We start from the raw sequence: 10767 nt of genomic DNA, 5'->3' as shown, positions 1-10767 counted from the left end.
CTGTTGGAATCCTCTTTCAAAGTACTAAAAGTTCTTAGAAGACACTTTTCCATGAATGTAAGTGAAAGGCACTCAAATTTTGGCTCAAAGTTGGTAACTTGAATTACCAAGACAGATTTAAGTTGGTTTTTGGCCAACTTTAGAAATTCGGCAAAATTCACTTGTTTTGAACTAACCTTTGAAATTTGGAAATCAATTAGTGTTGCAATCCAAGAGTATAACAAAACAAGCGGAATGAGAAACGGAGTTTCGAGCACCAAGATATAGTACCTCCAAGTTGCTGAAAAAGTTAAGACTGTTGGGCTATTTTCCAGGTTTAAAACTAGATTCGAAATATCATTTGGTCATCAAGTTGGCATTAGAAATACATCAAACTTGGTACACTAAATCTTCCATGTGTGAACAACATTTCTACTAAGTTTCGTACAAAAACTCTCACGGTAAGGTAGTCATTAAAACAACCAAAGTTTATGAAGAGTTTCAAGGCTAAACTACCTTCTCACTTTTCTTTCGTTTACAAACTTTTTGTACCATGAAATCAGTTCCAAATCTCTCCATTATTGAAACCAAGAGTTCATAAACATCCACTGAGCAATTTAAAGACCATTGACATCCAAATTCTAGAAATAAAACTCTCCAAATCAGATTTGACCATTTGGCTAAGAGAAAACGAAAAGTTTTCCAGATTCGATGAGCGAATTTTGTGACATCATTTGCATATCAAAATGGTCTTAGAATATTACCAAATTTTGTACAATTAAACCTCCATATGAGGATTACTCTTCTATCAAATTTCATTTGAAAATTCAAACGGGAAGGTAGTTAACTAAACCATCAAAGTTCAGGAAATTTCCCAAGGTAAAACTGTCTTCTAGCTCTTCTTTCCTTTTTAAACATTTTGTCCAAAGCAACCAATCCAAATCTGGTTTATTTGTGAAACAAAGTCCAAGGAACATCTAATCTAAAGTTTGGTAGATGTCGGACATCAAAGTTTCCAAAACAACAAGTCCCAAATCATTGTTAGTTACAAATCTGTCCAAGTGGAAAATTCTATCACTGTAGCAGTTTCAAACTTTGGCCACAACTCACTCCATTCAACTTGGAATTGGACTTGGTTGATGGCGTTGGAAAGCTCTCTTCTAAAGCTGAAATTTCTCAGAAGAAACCATTTTCAAATTCCATTCACAAATAGCTCGTTTTTGAGCATCAAGAAGCAATTTCTGTCCTGTCTCCTGGAGAGCAACGAAACAGGACAGTGATATTCAATCGAATGGTGTGGCTCACTCAAGTGGAACCAGAATGTGAAATTGGTACCGATGGAAAGCTAGGAATGTCTAGTTTCCAATGCCGCAAACGGCACTTGATTTCGACATCGGAACAAAGATTTATGGCCGTTACAAAATGACTGCCTGGGCAATACGGGATTCATTTTCCAGTTTTGCTAACTTTGGAAATCAACTCATTTGACCAACCAAATCATGTTATTTTTCAATGAAATTTTGTACACACTTACAATAATAGATAAACAACATAATCAATTCATTAGAATCTCAAAATCTGGCACGAAAATGGTCGGACAAGGCAGGGGTAAAACGGTCACTTTTGCTCCAAGCACCTCCTTTGATTTTCTACCAACAATACAACATTAATCTACTAATATAAGCACTAAACCACCATTAATTTCATCATCCAACATCAAATCAGCAACAACCCAAGAGTGGGAGTTCATAGAGCCCACTTTCACATTTTATACCATAAACAAGACTACCCACATGATTATATAACCTTATATGTGCAATAAATCTTACAAAAACTAAGATCTATGGGTTGGATGATTTGCTACCTTCTTGGATGATTAGATCAGAAATTTTGGTCACTCTTTGCTCCAGAAAACCGTGGCTTTTCAGCTCCCTTTTGCAGCTCAAAATACTCCTCAAGTGTTAAGCTAAGTGTAGTTCGAATTTGGAGTGAATTGGAAGAGGTTTGGTGAAGATTTGATGGAGGAATTGGAAGAACTCTTGAGCTGTTTTTCTTGCTTTGTTGTTCGGCCAGATGAGGGAGCAAGAGAGAGAAATTGTGGTCTGAAATGAGGCTTCCAAAGGAAGCTTAATGACTAAGGATTGGGTGCACAAAAGTCAACCGCAAAAAGTGCGCGCACGCGCGCGTTTTGTGCTCGATTCCTCTCGCGTTTGTTTCACTAGTGTACTAAACTTCTAATGCATTTATATTCATATAAATATTATTCACTCTTAATTGTCCCAAAATAAGGGTCTAAAGTTCCTCAATTTAAATTGCGCGTGTGAAAACGCGTATCTCCAATTTAAGCGCAATAACGCGAAACTTCCGAGAAATTCTTATAACGATAGTACTAATAACTATCACTTGAGTATTTAAACATTAAAATGCGTAATTTAGGTCCATTGTACATGTCTCCAATATTTCAAACCTATTGTACTCTCAATCGATCAAGATTTCCAAAGACGTGTTCACTATTTTTACAAAACGAGCTTCCGAAAATTAATTTTTGAAACAAGTCATTTTAAAAATATAATGAAACTATATTTCCATGTAATTAGGTCTCAAGAGCTTAGAAAATAATATTCGGAGTAAAAGACCAAATAAATAATTAAATAAGCTAGAAATAGGAGATTAAATAAGTAAATTTTGTGAGTCCTCACATCGTAGCTCAATAGGGTCAAGGGGTTGGACAAGGAAATCAATGTCGAAACCAAGAGATGGAGGAGGATCGAGCTTTGGAGTGGTTTCAGAAATTCTTCCCGTCCAAATTTTCTGGAGGACCTGACCCAGAAGTGGCTGAGAATTGGTTAGAAAATATAAGAAATATATTCGATGCCTTGGACTACACAGAAGAAAGACAAGTCACTTTTACTGTATTTCAACTTGAAGGAGCAGCCCGAGCCTGATGGAATGTTATAAGAAACAAGTGGGAAATGGATCAAACTCCAAGGACTTGGATAAACTTTGTACTAGAATTTAATGAGAAATTTCTTCCTCCACTTGTCCAAGAAAAAAAAGAAGACGATTTTATAAAGCTTCATCAAGAAACTTTGAGTGTGGTTGAGTACGAAACACAATTCACGAAATTATCTACATATGTTCCAGAATTGGTGGCTACGGAACGAAAGAGAATAAAACGGTTTATCCAAGGATTAAATTTAGAAACCAAGATGCTCTTGCCGCAGCACAGATTGAAACATTTAGTGACACTCTCTAGAAAGCGCAAAGGGTGGAAAGCACAAAATCCCAACTAAGAGCCTTTCAAGCGAGCAAAAAGAGATGCATCCGATAGTAGACTAAGAGAAATTGGACCACCACCCAAAGTTAGTAACAGAGTGGATGGAGTGAGACTATCACTTCCTTCACCACTCATGATAAAGGAACCAGAAGGGACTACGTCACGAAGAGCTCCAGTAGGGCAGATACAATCAAAGAAAACCTCGGAAGCAAGTACATTCACAACGCCTCATCCGACCTGTGGATATTATGGAAGAACGAATCATACCGAAGAAAACTGCTGGCTAAAGGGGGTGAAAGTGTATGGGATGTGGAAGCACCAACCATAAAGTTTACGACTGTCCAAAGCGGTATCCACGAGAAATTACTACTCCACACGAAAATAGAACTATCTCTCGACAAGTCAATGGAGGAGGAAACCGACCAGTGGCATCTGCAAGAACATATGAAATGATCACACAACAAATTTCAGGGTTATTTGAGGTTACGGAAGGTATGAATTTCGAGAACGAAATTCCTTTTAAGTAGGGAAGGTTGTGAGGATCTGAAATTTTCATATTTTATATTATTTTTCTGGCTTAATTAATTATTTACTCACCCGTTTTCTCTGAATAATTTATTTCAATCATTTTAAACTTATTTACAAGGAATAATGTCTCAATTATATTTTTAACACGTCTCGTTAGTAAAATTAATTTTTCTAGAGCTCGTTTAGCGAGAAATAAGGAGTACACATTTTTTGAGGCTATGTTTGATCCGAGAGTACATTAGTCTTGGAGAATTAAGAATGATTAAGAGCAGATTAAGAAAAGTTAATTGAGAGATTAGATGTGAGTAAGTTAAAATTAAGCTTATACCGTGCACGCGTCGAAAGCTTTCCAAAAGACGTGCTGGTACAAATTAATTGGAGATTTGAGAAATTAATACTAGACTCATGTGAGCACTTATATTATTATTTTCATGATTATTTACCCTAGTATTAGTTATTTATATTATCGTTACAAGAATTTCTTTGAAATTGCGTTTTATCGCACACGAGTCAGAACTTCGCGTTTTCACGCGCGTGACTAATTGGAGGACTTTAGAAAATTATTGTTAGGATACTAAGAGTGAACAATAATAGTGTTAAAGGAAGTGCATTAGAGGTTTATTGCACAAGTGAAACAAACCAGAGAGGAAACCGGCACGAAATGCGCGCGTATGCGCACTATTGAGAGTTGACTTTTCCCAAACTTTGGCCACAAGTTTCCAAGCTTCCAAGGGAAGCTTTAGTTATCAGATATCCCTCTCTCTCCTCACCATTCTTTCTGGCCAAAACCTAACTCCAAAGAAGAAGAAAAGAGCTCTCTCCATTTTCACTTCATTTCTACCTCAAATCCTACTGCAAATCACCTCAAATTTTGCATCCAACTTGCAAATCGCTTGGAGATTCACTTGGACTAGGAAGAGAGAATCATTTCCATGGTTTCTTGGAGCTTCTAGATGATCGAAATTTCTGACTTTCAACACCCAAGAGGTAGTAAATCATCCAACCTTTGAAACTTGATTCTTGTGAGCTAGATTTCACTTGGAAGCTTGTAGCTTCATGTGGGTATCTTTATTTTGTTGGAAATCATTTGAGTGGGCTCTATAAAATCCCACAATGGACATGTTGGACTGATATGATGATTTTGGGTGTTATTTATGTTGATTAAGTGTTAAACTAGTGGATATAAGTTGAAAAAGTGGAAAGAAAATCAAAGGAAAGTTGCATGAGAAAGGGACCGAATTCTGCCCTATTATTGCAGAGCACTTGGTGCAATTTTTTTGTGATCAAATGACCTTGATTTTGATGTAGATATGTTGTATAGGTTGTGTGGAAAGTTTGCACCAAAAATCACTTGATTTGGTTGGGTAAAAGTTGCATTTTTGAAAATCCTTCAAAGCTGGAAAATGGGTAACAGTGGTTGCCTGGCAGCAAATTTTGAATGATCATAACTCTTTGCTTCGAAGTCGAAATCAAGTGCCGTTTGTGGCATTTGAAACTAGACACTTCCAATTTTGTAACGGTATAAAATACATCCCTTTATTCAACTTGAGTGAGCGGTACCAGTTCTTCAAATTTACCTGTCCTATTTCACTCCTTTGCTAGAGAGTCAATAATGTGCGGGGACTTGTTGCTTGAATTTGAGCTAGCCATGGACTGAATTTGTGATACCCCAACTTTTAGCACCATCTTTGGTTTAGTCTCAAAGAGGATATTACGGTTTGTTTAGTTTATTTTTATTTTATAAACATTATTTTGTTTTAAAAAAGAAACCTTGTTTTATTTTAAAAGACTAGAAACCCTAAACATCTAATCAAAACCCTAGATTCACTTGTGACTGACCATTTTCTCAAATTTCTCATATTTTAACCGAAACCCTAAATTTAATTTATGGAATTGTAAAACCCCTCACGTTTTTCTTAAAAATCCCCTGTTATTTGGAACTTATGATTTTATAATAGCCCTACTACCCAATCACACCACAATAAGTGTAAATGAATATAGAAGTAAGGGTTTTTGTTGTCTGTTTTCAAGTTAGAGCGAATTAGGATTTTCACATTTTTTCGTAGTGCGACTATCCGATACGAAGTGTTGATCAAATTTGGTAGGTAAGAGTGACTTTTGGATGAGGAAATATTATTTGATTAGAAGTGATAATAATAAGTTAGTGATTAGAAGTTAATAACCCTAGTATACGCGGTTTAAGAAAAATCGGCTCAAACCGACGGGTATCGATCACTACCGATTGAACCCACCACTTGACCACCACTTCCTTACCACCACATACCCTTGATATTTTTGCAAAATGTCCCCCCTCATTCTCAGCCATGTGACCGAAATATGTGGCCAAAATGCAAGGAAAAGAAAGAGAAACTTGGAAGGCTTTGGTGGTGACAAGTGTCAACCACCTATGGTTTCTTGACCAAGCCAAGTCTCACCTTCTTATCTTCCATTTCAGTTCATTTTCCCTCATTTCTTTCTGTTTTTGGCCGAGAGCAAGAGGAGCAAGAGAGTGAAGAGAGTTTTCCATCTTCTACCTTGAATCCAACCTCTCGAGTGCAACCAAGAAAAATTAAACTGATTAATCACTAGTTGGAAGCTTGGGAAGCTTGGGAAGCTTGAGAAACCAAAAATTTCAAGAGGAGATGAAGGATCATTCTTGCAAGGTCTTGTCTTGAGGTATAATGGCTGATCAACCATTCTTTCTCCATTAATCACGATTAAGTTGAGTATTAATGTTGGTATTGTGTTTGTGATGCTTGTTTCAAGTGATTTTGATGATTAGATGGATGATTTTTGAGTTAGGGTTTCTTGTGGGTTAGGTGTGGTATGATGCATATATACGGTATATGATCTTGTGAAGGCGATAGTAGTGGTAGTTTCAAGGTGAAAATGTGAATTATAGTCTGAAATAACAAAAATTCCAGATTTCTGGAAAATTTAGCTTCAGTTCTGTCCGGTTCCATTTCATCATGTTAGAGGTCGAATTAGGCTTAGCACAAAACATGAAGGTTGTATAGAATGATTATTTATGGATGCTTACAAAATTTCAGCTCAATCGGAGCAACGTATCTTGTGAAAAGACAAAAATACCCCTGACTCTCATAGCTTTAGTCCAGTGGATAATTTTGATATTTCACAACACTAACCGTGTCTGTTCACCCTAATGTGTACTGAATTAGCCTTTGTCCATAACACAAAAGTTGTAGTACTATGTCTTATCTTTCCAACACCCCTAGAATCACCTCGTTTCGACTTCGGTAGCTTGATTTATTGTCATTTATGAATAAGGCGGTTAACAAGCCCGAATGTGAGATTTTGGTTCTTTAAATGGCAATTTTGTCTTAGATACACTACAAACTGGACTGAGGAGTCTTCATCAAAGTTTTAGACCTTTGTCTTAGCTTCGAAATGATATAAATTTCACCCCAATCTGATAACTGTAGCTTTAGTTGTGTCCGTTACGTAAAATAATGTCAAATCTATCTTTTGTTTCTTGACTCAAACTTCATTTCCGCACATGCTCCTAGCTTGATTTTGTACTCATATGACTTGGAGCCTATGGAATGGATATTGAAATGAGATGATTTTGTATATGACTTTGGGTTTGATTGAGGAAAAGAATAAAGCCATAAATGGCTGGAAAATAGGTAAATACAAAGGGCGTGCTGCCCAAATTTACGCTCGAGAACTAGGTCGATGTACTTGCGACTTGAGTAAGGTTTGAGAGCGAATACCTCGTGAACCATCTAGGGTATTTATGTTCTCTTTGCCACTTCAACTCAAATAGCGATTTTAAAGTTTTACAAGTGAGTCTAAGTTTTATAAATATTTTACTTATGTCCTTTGGTTTCAATGTACTTTTTTCACTACCAAAATCATATTTATACTTTGTACTAGTACGTATTCGACTTGTCTTTGACTCACTTACATCTTTGGTGGATGAAGCATAATGTGTTCGTTTGATTATTAGGATTCCTTGGTGATTTAGAGTATTATCCGGAAGGAAACTTTGGACGTTATTTTGCTTAAATAGGCTAGTGTTCCTTGTTTGCTATATTTTTCTTGACTTCATGGCTTGTGTTATTATTTGATAATGTGTTAAATGCTTTCAAGGATTTCCAAAACAAGTTTTCTAGGCGAGCGTGTACTTTATCGCGCTCGACCTAAATGAAACGTGAAATTTTCAATGATTTAATGATTCATACATTAGTTGTGCATGATGTAAGCCTTTTGGCTGAACTGGGCCCTGCCCTTTGTTACCGATCGACACGAGCCAAAAGCAGACTCGGTCGGGCGATATGGTGACCCTGGGTGTGAACGTTGGTATACTCGAATATTACCTTGTTGTCGGGTGGAGTCCGGCCAACGTCCGAATAGGGGTGGAATGAAATAAATGAATGAGTGGCAATGAATGAACGAATGAGGGTTTTACTTACAAAAATGCATTTTCAAATGATTGGAGGAATAAGGGGAATGACAGGAGAATGAATGAACAAACGAACGAATGGCTCTCTGTGAGCCCGTATCCTTTTGATGAACGTGTTACTATCGCTTTCCATTGTAAATGTTTCCTGAATTATTGATACTCTATGTTTAATGTATTGAATTGATTGTTTGATTATGTTTTGGAACCTCACTGAGCTTTTGGCTCATTCCTTTAGTTTTGTTTTCCTTAACAGGGGACAGCGAGCAGGATGAGAGCTCTGTATAGACTAACCTAGTCTAGTTCTTTGATTTCGTAATGGTTCTCGCCCTAGTACTTGGCACGGGCTGGTTGTATGAAGAAATAAGAATCTTTGTATATTCGATGTTTGTACTCACTTTTGAGATGGTGATGTACATAAGTTTTGCTCTAAGTTTTGGATTGTCGTTATATTTATTCTTGTGGGTCTATTCTGGTTTTGTTTGAGGGTTGAAGTGAACGACTGAGTCCCGGCGAGAGCTGGGCAGGCGGTCTGCCGAATCCTTTGGTTCGCCTTAAGGGGAGGTGGGCCTATCACAGTTGGTATCAAAGCCTGCTTCGCGTGGTCTCTGCATGGAGTGAGCCTGGACTAAGTGGTGAATAAGTATGAAGTATTAAGTGCTCGTTCGAGCATAAGCTCTAAATTTTGAATGTTATAGGTCTTAAATCTTTCCCATGGTATCTAAGGATCATAGAAATGTACGTCAGGTAGGAATCTCGATTGTAGATAGTTTACTCTTGGGACTGGTCAGCTCGAGATGTGAATTATCTTATTTCGGATTCTCGTGCCTGAGTACTCCAGAGTTGACTTGAGACTTGCATTTTGGAAATATGAACAGGCTTTGTCCGGCTAGAGTGAGTACAAGAGATCAATGGGCACCTTGGGAAGTGGAGTAGGAAACCGGACGGGGGTGATTTTCACTGAGTGTGGGACGACAAGTCGCGTTTTCTTTCGTTTTGCCCTTGCATTGTTCCTACATGTCATTTACTTGAGGTATGTTAATACCTACGTATATAGTACCTGCTGCACTTGACTTTGTCTAACTTGAAATGTCTCTTGGTGTATATGGTGTATTATATTTTGTATATGTCTCATTGTGTATTTGGTGTGTTATATCTTGTTGTTTTAGTCAATTTACTGTGTTACATACTAAATCACCTTTTCAAAAAAAATTTCAAGGACGAAATTCTTTGAAGGAGGGGAGATTGTAATACCCCAACTTTCAGGACCGTCTTTTGTTTAGTCTCAAAGAGGATATTACGGTTTCTTTAGTTTATTTTTATTTTAAAAACATTATTTTGTTTTAAAGAAGAAATCTTGTTTTATTTTAAAAGACTAGAAACCCTAAACATCTAATCAAAACCCTAGATTCACTTGTGACTGACCATTTTCTCAAATTTCTCATATTTTAACCGAAACCCTAAATTCAATTTATGGAATTGTAAAACCCCTCACGTTTTTCTTAAAAATCCCCAGTTATTTGGAACTTATGATTTTATAATAGCCCTACTACCCAATCACACCACAATAAGTGTAAATGAATATAGAAGTAAGGGTTTTTGTTGTCCGTTTTCAAGTTAGAGCGAATTAGGATTTTCACATTTTTTCGTAGTGCGACTATCCGATACGAAGTGTGGATCAAATTTGGTAGGTAAGAGTGACTTTTGGATGAGGAAATATTATTTGATTAGAAGTGATAATAATAAGTTAGTGATTAGAAGTTAATAACCCTAGTATACGCGGTTTAAGAAAAATCGGCTCAAACCGACGGGTATCGATCACTACCGATTGAACCCACCACTTGACCACCACTTCCTTACCACCACATACCCTTGATATTTTTGCAAAATATCCCCCCTCATTCTCAGCCATGTGACCGAAATATGTGGCCAAAATGCAAGGAAAAGAAAGAGAAACTTGGAAGGCTTTGGTGGTGACAAGTGTCAACCACCTATGGTTTCTTGACCAAGCCAAGTCTCACCTTCTTATCTTCCATTTCAGTTCATTTTCCCTCATTTCTTTCTGTTTTTGGCCGAGAGCAAGAGGAGCAAGAGAGTGAAGAGAGTTTTCCATCTTCTACCTTGAATCCAACCTCTCGAGTGCAACCAAGAAAAATTAAACTGATTAATCACTAGTTGGAAGCTTGGGAAGCTTGAGAAACCAAAAATTTCAAGAGGAGATGAAGGATCATTCTTGCAAGGTCTTATCTTGAGGTATAATGGCTGATCAACCATTCTTTCTCCATTAATCACGATTAAGTTGAGTATTAATGTTGGTATTGTGTTTGTGATGCTTGTTTCAAGTGATTTTGATGATTAGATGGATGATTTTTGAGTTAGGGTTTCTTGTGGGTTAGGTGTGGTATGATGCATATATACGGTATATGATCTTGTGAAGGTGATAGTAGTGGTAGTTTCAAGGTGAAAATGTGAATTATAGTCTGAAATAACAAAAATTCCAGATTTCTGGAAAATTTAGCTTCAGTTCTGTCCGGTTCCATTTCATCATGTTAGAGGTCGA

Source organism: Coffea arabica, chromosome 4c (assembly GCF_036785885.1).
Source record: "Coffea arabica cultivar ET-39 chromosome 4c, Coffea Arabica ET-39 HiFi, whole genome shotgun sequence".
In the NCBI taxonomy this organism is placed as follows: domain Eukaryota; kingdom Viridiplantae; phylum Streptophyta; class Magnoliopsida; order Gentianales; family Rubiaceae; genus Coffea; species Coffea arabica.
This window is presented reverse-complemented; position numbering follows the sequence as displayed.